Source organism: Amborella trichopoda, chromosome 6 (genome assembly GCF_054954075.1).
Source record: "Amborella trichopoda isolate Santa Cruz 75 chromosome 6, AtrichopodaSantaCruz75HAP2 v2.0, whole genome shotgun sequence".
In the NCBI taxonomy this organism is placed as follows: domain Eukaryota; kingdom Viridiplantae; phylum Streptophyta; class Magnoliopsida; order Amborellales; family Amborellaceae; genus Amborella; species Amborella trichopoda.
The window spans coordinates 35,207,868-35,224,816 of record NC_142341.1 but is presented as its reverse complement, the minus strand read 5'-3'; the positions used below and the strand labels follow the sequence as shown (position 1 = coordinate 35,224,816).

The 16,949-nt window shown below is 36.5% G+C and overlaps 1 pseudogene across 1 annotated transcript in view; it reads left to right on the top strand.

Moving 5' to 3' along the window:
• Window positions 1–12,091: 12,091 nt before the first annotated feature.
• The window catches only part of LOC18435051 (uncharacterized), a 29,879-nt pseudogene continuing 25,021 nt past the window's right edge, over window positions 12,092–16,949 (top strand). Inside the window, exons 1-2 of the transcript XR_016057896.1 lie at window positions 12,092–12,357; window positions 16,224–16,389. The product of XR_016057896.1 is annotated as an uncharacterized LOC18435051 (transcript). The remainder of the gene's footprint in view (window positions 12,358–16,223; window positions 16,390–16,949) is intronic.

The following is a 16,949-nucleotide window of genomic DNA, read 5'->3' as shown; positions in this document are numbered from 1 at the left end:
TGTACATTAAGGAAATAGTGCGGTTGCATGGAGTTCCTGTCAGTATTGTATCGGACAGGGATACTCAGTTTACTTCTAAATTTTGGGCTAGACTACAGTCAGCCATGGGGACGAGACTCACCTTTAGTATTGCCTTTCACCCCCAAACTGATGGACAATCGGAGAGGACCATCCAAACCTTCGAAGATATGCTGAGGGCCTGTGTTATTGACCTTACAGGAAGCTGGGATGACCATTTACCCCTGATTGAGTTTGCTTATAATAATAGCTTCCAAGCCAGTATTCAGATGGCACCATATGAAGCCCTGTATGGAAGGAAATGCAGGTCACCCATATGTTGAGACGAGGTTGGTGAAATAAAGCTTTTGGGGCCAGAAATTGTCCAGATAACCAAAGATAAAATAGCATTAATTCGTGAAAGGCTCAAGACAGCTCAGTATCGGCAAAAGAGTTATGCTGATAACCGAAGGAGAGATCTTGAATTTGAGGAAGGTGATCGACTTTTCTTAAAAATCTCACCAATAAAGGGCATTATGAGATTTGGCAAGAAAGGAAAGTTGAGCCCTCGTTACATCGGACCATTTGAAATCCTGGAAAGAATCGGAGGTGTCGCTTATAGACTTGCATTACCACCCGAATTGACAAACGTCCATAATGTCTTTCATGTATCTTCACTACGAAAATATCAGCCCGACCCATCCCATATCTTAAAATATGAACCTTTACCGATCAGGAAGGACCTATCCGTCATTGAGTAGCCAATTTTGATACTGGATAGAAGGGTGCAAGTGTTGCGTAACAAGGAGATTCCTTTGGTTCGTGTATTATGGCAGTACCATTCAAGAGAAGAGTCGACTTGGGAACGAGAAGACGAAATCAGAGAAAAATACCCCTATCTTTTTCAGTAATCAGGTACACAAATTTAGAGGACTAAATTTCTTTAAGGGGGGGAGAATGTAACAATCCTAAAATTTAAAAAAAAAAAAACAAAAAAAAAAACAAAAAAAAAAAGAGAAAAGATACTTTTAAATAGGTGATGGTCTGTTTGAGTATGATGGTCCTTGGGGACCATCACTATTTTCAAAAGTTTTTACTTGGTTTAAACTTTTGCTTGCTGCTTGCCACGTCCTTTAGTGGACGTGGTTTTCATATGTTAAAAACAGACTCTTAACGCGACACCTGAGGTATGAAGTAGAGCTTAATAAAATAATATAATAATACATTATAAGAATTTAAATAGGGGAGGTGAGCACTCCCACCTTAGAAAATTTTGAGATCTCTCTCTCTCTCTGGTCGAAACACAGTGAACTCCTCTCTCGAACCGAATTTTTTATCGGAAGCTCCCTCTCAAATATTTATGGGTAAGTGACATCATCTTCCTGAAAAATAGTCTGTTTTTAATAAATAGTGATATTTCCGTCCAGGATCTTTATTTTATAAGTTTTGTGTGTAAGTGACCTCATTGTTTCGAAAAATAATCCATTCTTTTTAAAAATGAAATGAAATAATTATTTCTACTTATTATCATGAATTTTAGGCGCAATAAATTTTATGCGCACACGACCTCATTATCTTGAAAAATAATCTTTTTAATAAAAATTGTGATATTTTATCTATGTTAGAAATTTTAAATGCTGTAAATTCTTAGAAATAAATTTATTTATTTTTCTTATCGATTGTTAGAGAATTTTAGATACTGTAAAATTATTAGAAATAAATGTGATAATTCTGCTTTTACTAAAATTGTGAGATTTCTTTCTACTGCTTTTTTTATATTTAGACATTGTAAACATCATGTGCAAATGACTGCCTTATTATTTAAAAATTGATATTTTTGCAATTGATTATAGCATTGTTGTGAAATGTTTATTTGTGAATTGATATCCCATAAATACTGATAATTCTGTATTCTTGAATTTCTATAAGAGTTTTTCTATACATATTAAAGTGGCAATTATGCTAGAATGTCTTTTACAAACTGCTACCTTTCTAAATTTGAGCCTAAAATATTTGATTGGTTATTTTTGAAATGTTATTGAAAGTGACTATTATTAATGGTTTCAGTGAAATTCATATTAATGATTTCAGTGATATGTTGAGTACATGATATTTGCTGCTTTCGAATGTTTAAAGAGATTTAGAAATAGTTTAAGTATGCAAGTGGACTCATCCGGTTCGCCGGTGAGGTATAAGTGGACCTATCCGGGACGCCGGTAAGGATTAAGTGGACTCATTTGGTACGCCGGTGAGGTATAAGTAGACCTGCAGGGATTAAGTGGACCTATCTGGGACGCCGATAGGGATTAAGTGGACCCATCAGGACGCTGATGGGGTATATTGGTGACCTACTTGGGACGCCAGTAGGGTATTTTGTGAAATCCTTTGAATTATGCACTGCCGTTAAAAGTGTTATAAGCATTTCAATTACTCGGATTATACTTAATTATGCATTTATTGAAAGTGAAACTGTTGATGCATTTCTGTTAATAGATCTCATTTTGGAAAATATTGATATCTTTCAATCATGATTATTTTTAGGATTATGATGATCACTTACTGAGTAGCCAAACTCATCAAACTATGGTAAACATTTTTTCAGGATAACTGCGGATTCATTTTGAGTCCTCGTCAAGATCAACTTTGAGAAGATATTGTAGTTTTGCTTAAACTTTCTTTTGTTACTTTGTAAGAATTCGCCACTGTATATTTTTCCTATCAAGCAATGTATATTTGTTTTGTCAGTCACATCTCAGGAATATCAGTATCATAAATTCTTGGGGTGTGACACACATGCAGAGAGAGAGAGAGAGAGAGAGAGAGGGACATGTAGAGAGAGAGAGAGAGGGACATGCTTAGAGAGAGAGAGAGAAGAGAGAGAGGGATGGAAAACAGGGGCAGAGATAGCGGCTGAGGGAGAGGGAAGGAGAAAAAAGAGGGGAGAGGGAGGAAAACATAGGGGAGACAGAGCGATTTAGAGAGGGAGGGATGGTATCACAGAGATTGGGCTTCTCTGGTCATGGCTGCCGCTCGATTAGGTTTTAGAGGAAGAGAAGACATGCTTGAGGTTTCACCTTCTGCACTTCCTATCACCATTTCCTCTTTCAAAGAGAGGTAGAAGCCCAGGAGTTTGGGCAGAGGAAGAGGAAAATTAACAGAGGATTTGCAAGGAAGGGGGAGGCATAGGGTATGGAAGGGTGGGAAGATGGATCTCATGAGCCCCTAAGAGAGAAGGAAAGGACTGGATTTAGAGAGAGAAAGAGAGGGTGAGAGTTTTCTCACTTACTAAAGAGAATGTGCGCCTCCCATTTTCTATAGAGGTTTACAATATACTTGGGACATACTCGCTTTGTCCGAGTAACTCGGGGCTGAGTCTCGTCACACTATTGAGAAACATGAGGTGTGTGGCTCTTGTGGGCCCCACATCTCACACCATGTGGGCCCCACACACATCCCACACCATGTGGGTTCCACACGCATGGGGGCTGTCCTTAGCCCCCCCCAAGTGGGTCACACTGTGCATGGAAAATATCGAAACACTCCTAATTAGAAAAAAATTGGAGAAATAACCTTTTAGATGTTTTTGTTCATTTAAAAATGATTTAAAAAATCTGAAAATCCAAAAATCACTGGGACATAAATAAAGTTGAAAACAATATTTCTAAAGTTCTTAAAAAAATCTTAAACACTAAAAATACCTCCAGAATTGGATTATTACCAATAGATTAAGAAAGTACTGTCAAGGCACTTCACCTCTGTGGAGATTTGTGATCCATAACTATCTCCTCAAACTAACTCAATGGGACCCTTTACTTATTGGAAATGTGGCCTTTCAAGGCCTAAATTATAGTAGTCTCTCATTCAGTGGGAGCAATTGAGAGATTGAAATCTGGGTGCCTTGCGAAATGGGATCCAGATTCTTTTACCCCGAGTACGCATGAAGCATCGACAGTTCACATGTTGAGAAAGCAATTTCTCTAGGAGGTGTGAGGGCTACCTCCTAGTCAGGATTTTATAGGTTAGCCTCATGTTTAGCTGCGATTAGCAGGGCTTGAACAATCCAAATGACAAAAATAGAACTTGGGTACTTATTGAGTATTCACCATGTATGGAATGGTCAAGACTTGTGAGACATAAGTTCGTATCCTGACATCAGACCAGTCCATGGCATGTGCATTTTCATTTCGTATGGGAAGCCACTATTTCAATTTCCGAGTATGGAAGAGCCAGTGCACATGTGCTTTGAGAGGACCCCTGTAATGGAGTTAGATCATGTCCCACATGGGTACACCTGTAATCCTATATCCATTGAGAGCCGGATTATCGGAAGTTCTGGCTCAATGGCAAGTTCTGGCTCAACGGTTTTGATGTGGCCAATTTTGTGTTCCTACTTTGGACTATGGAACATAGGTCCATTGGGTCGAGGGGGGGGGGGGGGGGGGGCGTTGGGCATTTGGTTGTTTGTTTTATAAGGGGTTGTATTCTGGTGTCTTGTTATATATAGTTACATAGTGTTATAACTTAAGGGCCAATTTTTATCACATGTTTTAATTAACTCACACATGGGCCATGCATGGCATGTGTTGGCATGTGTGAAGTTTAATTGATTTATTTAATAATATTAAAGAGAAAATGGATTTTCAAATTTGAGTTGAAAAATATTTTCATGCACGTGTGAAGGGCACATTATCTTTGAATTGATTAGTTTGAAATTTTAGATCTATAAGGCGATTGCCTTTGATAAAGTAGAATCTTTTCACGTGTGTGAGCTTTGTCAATTACTTCTTTCCCCATTAACCTTGGTAGTTCTCTACTCTAATACATTATTTAAAAACTAAGGGTATTTTTGTTAGGGCATATTGGATACAATTGGAATAAAAATATGGGTCAAGGACAAAATGGTAAAGTGGTATAACTTAGGGTTAGTGTGAGTGATAATGGTGTGAAATCCCATCCCTTCATCCCAGTGGTTGGATGGGGATGGGTGGCTAGGTACATTAGCCTCACACGTGCTTTTGGACTAATGTATTAAGGGCGTTGATTGAGTCCAAGATTACACCCATATTATAAAAGCACATCATAAGATCTCAAACCATTGCTAACTCAACACTTGAACCAATTTTCTAGAGCTTTGTGAGAGAAAATTGAATAGAGAGAGACCTTATGTTTTTCACAAAAGCTTTAGAGTTCCATTGATGACTTTGGTGTTCTTGATGGTGGTCCTCCTTTCTCATGTTTGAGTCCATGGTATGCATTCATCAAGTAAACTCCATTAAATTTTTTTTGTCATAAGTTCGTGTTCTTAGCATCTATAGTTGCTGGAGTTTTGAATTTACAGAAGTTTTATTGACCTTAGATTCCTCACTTGATCATCTTTTCCATCATACTTATTCATAGTGTGGTCCTTCACGAGTTATAGCCCATATGCATGAGTATCCATGATCATGCATAGTATCCTTTGATTATTTTATTTCAAATCTATCAAATATCTTAGTCTCAGTGTGGCATTAAATTCCAGAACTTTTTCATCACGTTTTTACTTATGGGGGTTCATAAACTTTTCATACAAGTTTGCTTTGGAGGTCCGAGGGACCACCGTGTGTAGTTTGGCCATAACTCTCTCAAGTTTGATCCGATTCAATTCAAACCTTGTGCATTCTGTTTTGGATGATAATGCCAATGCGTTGAGATCTTAAGAAGTGATTTTAAGGTATGTAATTGCTTCCCGTTTGGATTAAACACTCTTGTAAGATTGAATCACTTTTGCACAATTCGAAGGGACAAAATTAAGTCCTTATGGGTCCCGATTGCGTGGCCCTGGCACAAGGGGTTTGACACATGGCTTCCCGATCTTAATTTGGCATTTTTATTCCCTATTTTGTTGATTTTATTCCTTGGAATTTTGTTTGGAGCAGTTATGTGTTGTATTTAAGCTTTGGAATATAGTTTATGTAATTTGTGCTTTGAAAATGTAATTCATGAGCTAGTCTCGCTTTATATGTAATTGCCCTATAAGGGGTTGGTATTTGAGTTTATTTACAATAGTTTTACAAGGTTAGAAATGGTTGTAATTGTTATTTAATGGATTGTAGCTTATTCACTTAGCTTGGTTTTAAGTAAGTGGCTTGTTGAAGGTATCAATTTTGCCTTGTATTTCAGCTTGGAATTTTTCTCTAGTCTTTGTATCCACTATCATTACTCACAGTTATGGCAGGGGCTCATAATTGACTATCAAAGCTAGCTAATGAAAAGTGGAACCACAATCCTAATACATGTGCATATTACTATAATGCAAGGGGGACTTTTGTATGTACATGTATACTATCTCTCTATAGGGTTGCTTCCAAAATGCGATTGGTATATGTGCATGCTGTGCGAAAGTTTGTTTAGGATTAGTCCTCGCTCTCACAAGCATAAATCTGCATACAGGAGACCCTAAGCTCTCCTGGCCTACAAACTATATCCGTTCTTAATAAGAAAGAACCGTCTAAAAAACTCTCAATGGTAATGCCTATGCCCAAGGAAAAAGGGTTTTGGATATATGACTCAGGCTGTAGACTGCCCAACCTTAGGTTAGTCAACCAATATACACTCCCACTGAAATGTGTAATCCATTCATGGACTACCTAAAATCCAAAAGTCTGCTTTTATCAAAGAAAAACATATCATTATGGATTTCTTTCCACTATTTTGTAAAGGATAAAAACGTTGGGGAAAAGAAAGAGTACTCACCTTGGTCAATTTGTGTCATAAAGCACCTTACAATTAATTTATCTTGGACAATTTTCTGAGTAATTGAAATGGAAAATGGGAAAATGTTTGTATTGATCAATTTCTGTTGAATACAAATTTAATTTATTAATCTTTAAGCAAATGGGGGGAAATAAAAAAAGAAAAAGAAATAAGAAAGAATTTTCTTCGAATATTTTGGGGAAAACAGAACTTTTCATCTATTCTGCTCAAGGAATAACTAAAACAAAAAACAGATTTTCCTACAAATTTGTTTTTTTCCCTTCAATCTAATCATTATGCAAACAACGCTATCATTATCAATAAAGAACATGTAATTAAACAAAAAAGGGGATTTTACCTACAAATTTAGGGTAAAATGCAAGTTTTGAAGGAAAAAAGGAAAGAAAGAGAAAAAAAACTTTCAGAAACATGCGAAAACCCTTTGTAACTTAGAAAAACCAGCAAAACCTACATGAAAAAAAATTCCGTAAATAAAAATCAATTCTTATCCAATGATAGAGCTCAATCTGTGAGAAAAACCTAAAACACAATTCATATATGCATTAATCCATACAATCCATGAAACCAAACCCCAAAAGTTTTATCGATAAAAATAATAAAGAAGTCAGAGGCAGTAGATGAGATAAATCAATTTGATTTGATTTGGAGTTGTTCAAACTTTTCTGAAGCTCCCGTTTGATCAAATGTTTAAACTCTTCTTTTTGTAGAGAAAATGGGGTTTCTTTGCTTGGCAATTTTCTGATTTTTCTCTTATTTCCTTATTCAATTTCGGAATGTTAATACCGGGTTTCGCTATTTAGTTTCGTTTAGTTTTGTAGAAAGTTAATTAGACAAAGGTAATTAGAAACCCTTGGTCTTTCTACTATTTATATTTCAAAAGGAAAAACTCATGGACATGAACAAGTCATGTGACTCGATCATGTCTTGATAAAAGCCGATTGATCCGTCAGGGTCTAATGGGTTTTGATTTGAGTCATGATAGTTCGGGTCAAGGAGTGCAACCCTCCCCTATTTGGTTTTGGGTTGGGTTCACCTAGTCAGGTCTTGGAAGACCTAATCGGGTCTGCAAACTAATGCTTTAAAACTTGGCAGATTGATGCAAGACTCGCCAGACTCAACTTGCCAGGAATCCCCAGTGAGTCCTTTGTGAACCCACAAGTCGCTTGAGTCTCACAAGTTTTAGCACTTCTAGTGCTTTTTCACGATAGATTTGGTCGAGTCTCGTTGGGTCTTTCCCGAGTTGAGCCTCCTGAGTTGGGTTTGGGACCCTAGCAACTCGCAACTTGAGTCTCGGTTTTAAAACATTGCTGCAAATTGTGGCGGTATCTCATTGTTTTGGACTCAGATGTGTGTTTTGAATCTTCACTTTCAACACACTTTAATGATGTCCTGACCTGAAAGCCTCAAACCCAAATCTTTTTCCATGCACTACTATATGCATGAGACCTCAATGATTTTGTTGTTCAGGAAGTGCTCCATAGACACCAATGTCGGTGTCCAGTGCCCTTTGACCTAAAAATGTAGTGCAGTCGAATTCGTCCTTACAATGTTCTAATAAAAATTGTTTTATGTAAATTATATAAAAATTTAAAAGAAATTTCTGAAGACAAAAGAAACACATGTAAACATTTGTTCCATGGAAGAATTCTAAAAATCTTTCTCTTTTTATTGTTTCAATTTCATTTTTTTAGAAAGATGCAATTCTTCACCCTTAGATATAATAAACGTTTGCTCCATGGATCACAAATGTGCTTTGGATTATGGTGGGGCCCGTCACCACTGTTTAAGACATTGCATGTTCAAGTCCCATAAGGTGCATTGAATTTTTTAACTTAAACAGCACTCGAGGGCTATGACAAGTAGTTTTGATGCTGCCCATCCCTGCTCTAACAGGTCAGACACGTACACACAGTTTGTTTACCCTGTAATGGGGAATGTTGATACGAGTCAATTGGTTGGCAAAGCATTAGCTTTCTCTGGTCAATGGCAACTACTCTTATGCGATCTGTAACTACAAGGTTTAGTTGCCTTTTTTCCTGATAACTTTATGAGGTTCAGATCCGTTAACAACTTCAAAAAAAAAAACTTTATGAGGTTCAGGTTGCACCAAAATTTACCAAGACAAGGACAAAAATGAGAGTCACTGAACAAATGTGGGGCCTAAATGACAAAATTCTTATGCATGTTCTCAGTTGAGTGGTATGCTATGTGTACTATCTTGTGAAAATGTGTGGACAATTGGAAAAGTTAAGGCATTACTTTATGTGCCTGGGTATGCATATCATGTCTCAACCATTAATGGTTTCTATAAGTATTCACTTGTTTGCTCATTTCTTAAATGTTTTCCCTTGTTTCATTGATTGCACATGTAAAACAAAGTATTATGTTTGTTAGTTTTTTAAACTTCTCCTAGAGGTCCAACAGTTCTGAGCTCCATTTTCTTTGAGAGTTGTGTCAAAGAGTTAAAGGCTTCTGAGCCATATGAAGTGTCATAAAGAAATAACAATGTTGGTACCTTTGTTCTTTACCACATGATTGCAAGTTTTTTATGTTTACTCTGGAAATAATGGAGATGGTGTTCCCTGATGGTTTTTTGCTCCAACTTCACTTGAATTCTTTGGTTCCAGTCATGTAGAATGTATAACTATTTGGAAACAGAAACGGGTTTTGCTAGGTACATAAAGTTAAAGTTAGTCTGATGTTAAGCTTAGGGAAAATAACTTGAGTTGGCGAGTGGAGTCAGTAGCAATGGTATTTTTAATTGAATTACTTGTTTTGAGAAATCCCCAAGAGTTAGAAAAATAAGAAAGGCGCGTTGAAAGGATAAGGTATTAAAATTGCATTGTATATATGTAAAACATGATTTTAGCCCATTATAAACATGCATTATTAAAGGATTCTACAAGTGAAAAAGCAAAATTAGTGAGAAAGGTTCTGAAATGTCAGCTCTTATTTTCAAGTGACCTACCACTCTCTCGATGTGAATAGCGCTACTCAAGTGAAGTTGGATCAACTGTTATATCCATTTCTATATTTTGGGAACATATGTATAATAAAAAATGAGTAAGGATGACACAATTGTTTCTAGAAATAGATTTTTGTCTGATAGCCAAGCACCAGTGTTTCAAAAAGCACTAGGCGGCACCTAGGTGGCCGTGGGGGTCCAGGCTGCCCAGCGCCTAGGCGGGCACCTAGAACCTGGGCGGCCCAGTTGAAAAAAAGAAAGAAGAAGAAGATAGAAGTCGAGAGGAGAATTTTAATAATCCGTAAGACTATAATCTATATTTTCATACAATGCTAAAACTGTAAAACCATACAAGCATAAACTGATAGTCTGATACACTGTAAACTGTATACACAAAAGTTAGATAATAGAACTAGAAACTAGAAACTAAAAATAAGAAAAAGAAAATATACAAAAATTCAGAAAATATACAGTCTAGGACGTAATAGTCAACACTCAACATCAAGAGTCTTCAGTCATCATCATAGGGAATAGGGTATGCCTCATCATATGCATCACATTCGAGTCCATCATCATTATATTTAACCCCCTCTTCAATATAAAGCTCGTCCTCCTCTGTTTCTTCTGAATTTGCGTCTTCCTCCTCCTCGTCTTCCAACTCCCTCCGACTAGTATGTGTAGATGAGGCAACAGGAGTCTTGGCTGCTATACCTTTTGTTTATCTTTTTGTGCTTCCCTGAACTCAAATATTGTATAATCTCCTCCCTGGTAGCCTCATGAACATTTTTATACGTGGCAACATCCCCCTTAATACCGGCAAGATGTTTTTTAAACCGGTAAATGCCCCCATTAGTATCCTTTCCACAATAATTACATTTAATATGATTTTTTTGTCACTCGGATTCGGGTTATAACCATATTTCCAACCCGGAAGGCTCATTTCCTTCCTTTTCTAGTTCTTTTGAATTAAAAAATTGTCTAATCTCATCCCAATAGCTTTAGGAACCTTTTTACAAGAAGCAACATTCCCTTTAATACCGGCAAGATGTTTTTTGAATCTGCTAATACCCCCATTGGTATCTTTTTGGCAAAAATTACACCTTATACAATTTTTTTTTTTGATAACTGTTAACTTAAAATTATAAAAGCGAAACACAGTACATAGTACATAAAGTTCGATACAGTTGGCCACTAAGATTAGCCCAACGTGTATCGTGGTCCTTGAGGGGAGGACCAAGAGCAGTCCAGTCACAAGTTGAACTCTGAATTAAAGAACATCTTATACAATTTTTATCGTTTGGTTTTGGGTTATAACCATACTTTCAACCCGGATCACTTCTTTTAGAAGAACCAGAAATAGATCTATTTAAATGACAAGGATTTTGTTCCTGTTTTTGTTTTACAGAATTCATATATTGCTTAATCTCCTCCCTGATTGATTCAAGAATATTTTTACAAAGGGCAACATCCCTCTTAATATCAACAAGATATTTCTTAAACCGTTTTATGCCCCCTTTTGTATCTTTTTCACAATAATTGCATTTAATGCAAATTTTGTCATTTGGATTCGGGTTATATCCATATTTCCAACCCGGATCTCCACTACGACTAGATCCTGAAAATAGACATCTTAAAATAAAACAAGCAATCTAAAAAAGAGTTTTGCACTTACTTTGATTATTCGAACTCCAAACTCCTACCTCTGAGATGTTTTCTGGTGCTAAAATAATAAAAAAACCCTCTAATAGGATTAAAAAACTCAATAACTAAATCTAATCTACCTTGGTGATGTTTGGATCCATTTTCCATAACTTTGAGAAACACTTCAATCCAATGAAAATAAGAACCACTTCGATCCAATGAAAATTAGAAAATTTAGTTTTTTTGAGGTTTCTTTCTCTTTAAAATGGGTTCTTGTGGGTTTAGGTTTCAAATGAACCTAAAACCCATATTTAAAAGCCTTTATGTTTAAAAAAAACTCAATAGAACAAAAAAAAAAATCTCATTTCCGCCCCAGGCGGGTTGCAGGCCTTGGGCGGTCGCCCAGGGACTGCCGCCTAGTTTGGCTTCCTAGGTATTGTGCGGTCCGTCTTTTCGAACAATGCCAAGCACAGTCCATAGTTTGTGTATTAATAGAAACACCATTTGGGCAAAAGAGTTTTGAACTTGTTTGTTCCCTTATTAGTATTCCCCTTCACCCCTCCTGCGAGTTTCTCTTTTTCTTTTTCTTGATGATGCTTTTTCCTGTAGTAATCTTGCCATTTGAAATTTTATGTCTTTAAATAATCTAATGAGCTAAAACAAGGCTTAGTTTGGACATTCATCACGTAAAAATCATTGTTGACTTATGTGCAGTGACACTATGCTCTTTTTCGTATGTTAGGTTTTTGATGCAGTGATGATCCTATTATTCTCTGTGTTTGTAGGTCAAGTGGTTGATAAAGCTGTCACAAATTCCTGAAGTCACTGAGGTTCCATGTTTTAGTGACCATGCCATATCTTATTTAGAAGACCTAGTTCAAAATTTTAGTTTGAATGAAGCCTTGGAAGTGAAAAGAATAGAGAAAGTTACCAATCATGATGTAAAGGCAGTGGAGTACTTCTTGAAAAACGGATGCCAATCCCTTCCAGAAGTTGCAAAGGTCAGTATTTTTACGTTTCTTGTTCTCATAATAGTTGCAAATGTTAGTTCTACTTTCTCATTTCTTTCTCTCAAGCCCCTTAAATCATGTGGGATAGGGTCTAGTACATCTTTTATTTTGGCTTACTCTTGGATTGTTTCTATCTGTGTTGTGTATTTTGATTTTGGGAAGTTCTTTGTGGGCATGAATCCGCAGGTTGTACTCCCACTGTTGATGTCATGATACTTACTTTTTGCTCTTCTTTACTGATGCAGTTCTATATTTATGTTACACATCATGCTGAAGGTAGATAAATATGTTATATGGGTGCTGTATTAACAAGATATGCACTTTTCTTCACCTTCTTTGTATTCGTTTGATTACAGATTAACAAACAGTATTTTTGGTGAGATAACTTCTGTGGAAAAGGACCCATTGTTCCTGGGTACAGAAATTTGAGGACCACAATGAATTAGTTAGTGGTGGAGTTCTTTCGTTAACTGCTTAAAGACTGTGTGTCAATTTTGAAGTGGAGAGTTCCATCATATGTCAGTTCGAGGAGCTGTGCAGAAGGCTTATCAAAGCCATAGTGCATCTCTCGACAAATGAAGTCATAATGAATTTCTATTTTGTAGGTCCCCTTATGAATAACTGACCATATGTTTTCAAAGAGTAGCATTTGGGTAGCATAAGTTGCTCTAAGTGAGTGTAACAATTTTACTTGTCCCCCAGTGTACATGGCAAAATGCGGAATTTCATTTTCCTACTAGATTGGACAATGTGGGCTTCATTGTCTGCCTCTAGACTTGAGAGGTACCTTGAGATTTAGAAAATCGCCAATATGCTTTTCAATTGTCTGGGCAGTGTTTACAATCTCTGAATAGCAACATGCTATCAGTTGGTGAGGGACGAGGATGGCATAAGAAGATCTTGACTTGATCACCAACTGCATAAATTTGAGGTCTGGCCTTCGAGGACTGGTCATAATTTGACTTTGATCTGCAATGCGCCAGGTCTTGTTCTTGGGAATTAAAGTAAGATTCCGACAAGTGCAATAAAAATAAGCATCTGTTAACATGGTCACCTCTGAGTGAGGTTACTTAGGTACTTCATTTTCACTTGCGTCATTGTTTTAAACTCGGGGACTCGGTAATTCTTTTGAGTCTCCCCAGATCTGGACCCTAATGTGTTTCCTTTATAGAGACTTGACTCAGTCGAACCGGCCAACTTGTGCTCGGGGCTCTAGCATGTTTGAGCCTGAGTCCTGTGTTTACCATACATTATACATGAGGTGTATTGCTCACAGTATGAAGGTATTGAGTGGTGCACTAATGATGGCTACTTTCATGATAGTGAAATGAAGTAAGGTTCCTACATATGCTTTATACGAGTAGCAACTATCAACTATCAACCATTTGAGTAGGTGTACAGTATCTTTCTTTTCCAATGAAAATAAAACAGGATCGGCTGGATGGGGAACTGGTGGTCCCACTGGTCCAGCCGGGGTCTTGAACTGGCACAAACAGGAAAATATTCGATTCAATGCCTGGATTTGCCAGTTGACTAGTCCAGATGAAACCAGTCTAATTCTGAAATAATTGTTAAGGGTTGGTTTTAAGGATGTTAGTGGACAATATATTGGTTTTTTTGGCTTGAAAGTTGTAGGTGTTTTGGTAGGTTTTGTGGCATTTTTATGATATCCATGTTCTATTATTTGGTTCTTTGTTTTGGTTGTTTAATAGTTGAATGTGAACTGTGAAAAATGTTGAATTGTAGTAATTGTTCTGAAAATATTGAAATGGAGACATTGTTCGATATTTCTTTGTGCATTTTCGGTTTTTCTTTGTTTTGAAATTTTCTTTTTCTTTTTTATTTATTTCTGGCTGTTTAATGAACAAATCTATGAAAAATGTTGAGTTATGAAAATTCTTTGATAGTTAGAATTTTGGTTTCTTGGTATTTTTGTTTTTCTTTATATTGATATGAATATTATTATTTTTGCATCCAATTAGTCATATACTTCAACTGAACTATGAAAATTGTTGAACTACTGAAATTGCTTGTATATTTCTGTTTCCTTTATTCGAATAATTGTTTCATTATTTTTTGTTTTACTGTTGGTTACTCTACTAGTATTTATTGGAACAATGAATGTTACTCCGCTTTTAAGAGAATGGGTTTAATAAATTTATTTTAGTGTTTATTGTTGCTTGATTGAATACTTGAGGTTTTATGGTAGGTTTAGGCCTCCTGGCTTTTTGGAAGTAAAAGGTAGGGTCCTTTGTGTAGGTTTTTGTAAGTGGTAGGGTGTTCTAAATTTTAATGCAAATTAAAAGTTTACATTGGTTTTTGTGTTTCTTGTATAGGGTTATGAATTGGTGATTTCTTTATTGGAGGCTTGTTGAGTGCCAATGGTGGTTTGAGAATTTGGAGATTGGTGGTTTGGGTGGGTAATTGGTGCCTCGGTGGTGTTTTCAAGTAGGAGCTAGTACTTTGGGTGGTGAATTAACGATTGAGTTTAAGTCATTGTTGGTAGTTGGCAGTTTGCAAAATGTCACCATTTGCATCTAATAAAGCTAAATCTGACCCCATGTAGAGGCATGTAAATAGAGTTTTGATGGAGAATGTCTATTTGTTTCATTATCATCATTAGTGCCTTATCCCAACTATTCGAGGTCAGCTACACAAATCCTATTCTTCCATTTTATTCTCTCAAGGGCCATACCCTTAGTAAGACTATAAGTCCCTATATCTTTTCTCACTACTTCCATCCATGTCCTTATGGGCCTTCCCTTGCCCTTGTCGAGCCTTCCACGTGAACCAAATCACACCTTCTAACCGGTGCCGTATTGGGTCTGTGTTGCACATAGCTAGCCGACCTAAGTCAACTTTCCCTCATCTTGTCACCCATTGTAGCCATGCCTAAGTTCACTTGAATGTATTCATTCCGAATTCTATCATTTCTTGTCTCGTCACTCATCCATCTCTACATTCTCATCTCATCTATACTTATTATATGGGTATATTGTTTCTTGACCGCTCAACATGCTGTCCTATAAAGCAAAGCTGGTTAGCTATCTTATAGAACTTGCCCTTCAACTTCATTCGTATCTGGCGATCACATAAAACTCCGGTTGCACATCTCTACTTTCTCCACCCAGCTTTAATTTTATGTGCGACATCTTTCTCTATCTCTCAATTGTCCTGGATTATTGAATATTGACGCAAGATATCGAAAATACACTCTTTTAGGTATTTCTTTGCCCTCAATGTTAGCTACTTCTTCGTTTTTTACGCCTATTAATGCTAAACTTGCATTCCATATATTATGTCTTAGTCCGACTTAATTTAAAACCTTTAGATTTTAGAGCATCCTTTTAAAGTTCTAACTTTGCATTGATGCTGCTTCTAGTTTGATCGATCAAAACTATGTCATCCATGAAAAACAAGCTCAGGGTTGGATGCTTTTTTTTTTCCCCTTTCCTTTTTATATATATATATATATATATATATATATATATATATATATATATATATATATATATATATATATATATATATATATATATTCCCACAGTGTGTATTAATAACTGCATTCATTGCCTCTTGCCAGCATATGGGCAATGTTTTCTGGATTCAACCAAGTGTATGACCTGTTTATTAACTTAACCAGTGCGGTGAAGGTATCACCATAGCAAATTTTGTTGACTTTAAAGCTTTGGTACCCATTCACAAAGTCCATGCTATCATTGTTGGAATCAAGTTAGCATGTTGCAATTTACATCAGGGAACTTAAATACCTTTAAGACGGAATATAGGTGATGGCCTGCATGTATCTTTTTGCTTTGATCTACATTTTTTGGTTTGATATCTTGTTTGTGTTTTAGGTACTCTTGCACATCCGAGGATATCAATAATTTGGCTCATGCATTGATGTTGAGAGAGTCCCTCAATATAGTAATCCTTCCTATCATGGATGGGTTGATTACGGCTATATGTGTTCTTGCAAAGAAAAATGCAGACATTCCAATGCTTTCTCGAACACATGGACAGGTGAGGGAGCATCTATGATATGACCAGGATAAGTATTTATTGCATGATTGTAGTTATTTTTCCATCTTAAGAGGGGGTAGTGAATATTTTCTATACTACGTTCTCTGTCGCGAGGCCTCCTTCGCAACTATCTTTGATGCTCCTGTAATAATATAAAAGAAGTTTTTACTGAACTCCCCTATAATTCCAACAGACACATCAGATTATGGCTAATGCTATGTTTTTTATTTCCAATAAATATCTCGTTAGTACGTGGTTACTGTAGAAGGGATGATAGAAGAGTAGGGAGTGAATCTGTAAAAGCAATGGGAAGATGGTATACAATGGTATTAACCACTGGACCAGGGGATGAAGGTGAATACATTTCCAATGTATCACGTGATTACTTTAATAGACAAGTAGTCCACGGCTGACTCTGAACCAAGTTCTTTTATGTTATCAAATATCAACACTCTGTTGGAAAAAACAGGAATAAACTTTATTGTATGTGATGGACAGAACTGTCATTTATCCTTTGTTTAGTTCTTATTTGTCTTCTTTCTCTAAATAAGGGATAGAGG